Genomic DNA, 1,214 nt, shown 5'->3' with positions numbered 1-1,214 from the left:
CTCTGAATGGGTAGGACATAAGTAATAAGAAGACGCTATAGATCAAATCCCAGTTCAACTCCGTGCTTAACAACAGAGTCACGACGATGAAGAAAAAAGAGCGGCAAAAAGGAAACAAAGAAAAAGACGGCACAGGAGCCGTGGCTGATTATACTTTGTTTTCTTCTATTCTTCGGTTACTCAGAAGATCCGGCAGCTTCCTCTTTATGCCATTTGCGTCATTAAGCTAAATGTCTCAATGAACTTTGTCATTCATACTGAAGGACTGAAATTAGACGGTGCTTCATCCTCCTCCCAGGCAGTGTGATGTGTTAGTTAGTGTGCATTTAACTCAGCACCACATTTACTCATTACGAATGCATTTTCAGTCGCGTTTGCTTTCATCCAAGAGAGAGAAGGAAACGTAACACTCCTGACAATGCATGCAACGAAACCGAAGTCACAGGCAGCCGCCAATGACGTTCAAGTGAATGCAATGAGCAGACAGACAAAGGGACGAGTCGTGGGCGTGGAGGGGGCGGGGAGCTTAAGCGGGCGTGACTGAATGAAAAAAAAGGGAGATGGAGACTTTTTTCCTTTCTATATCCAGGTCATGATCTTGTTTTCCGTGTTCTTAGCAATTCAGAATTGTGTTATATAAGCAAAGTCGAGTCTAGGAAACCAGTTCTTTTGGTTAGATTATAGGTTTGACGATATGGAAGGAAAAACCTTGCATGAAGTTAGATATTTATTCTAGCAATGAAAGCAGTCAGTCAGCATGGCCCTGTTGATGTTGCAGATAACGCGATACCGTCTAGGGATTAAAGTTGTTAAAGTTGCTTAAGAAATTTGCTTTGCGGTTGTTCTTGTTTATCGGGGGGAGGGGGGGGGTGACACGGTGTGAACAACCTCAACTCTAAGGCTTATGAGTGTAGCTGCTCGTCTTCTCTGAACGTGTGTGAGAGCGAGAAATTATACATCATGTACGTCCGTGTATAAATGTATGTCAGTGTAGTTTTACGTGTATTGTCAGTCGTCTCGAACGGCAGTAAATATAGGTTTATTCTTTACAAACGATTTATATCCCCTCTCTACTCTGGCTAATGTATATGCTGTAACACAAACTGACATATAATAATTATCTCAACAAATGCTTCATTTTATGAGGTGTATATATAGGACGTGTGTGTGAAAATCAGTTAATTAAGTTCAGTGTTGATAAAATCCATTTCCTA

Source organism: Penaeus monodon, chromosome 30 (genome assembly GCF_015228065.2).
Source record: "Penaeus monodon isolate SGIC_2016 chromosome 30, NSTDA_Pmon_1, whole genome shotgun sequence".
NCBI lineage: Eukaryota > Metazoa > Arthropoda > Malacostraca > Decapoda > Penaeidae > Penaeus > Penaeus monodon.
The sequence above is the reverse complement of the archived record's forward strand: the minus strand, read 5'-3'. Positions refer to the sequence as shown.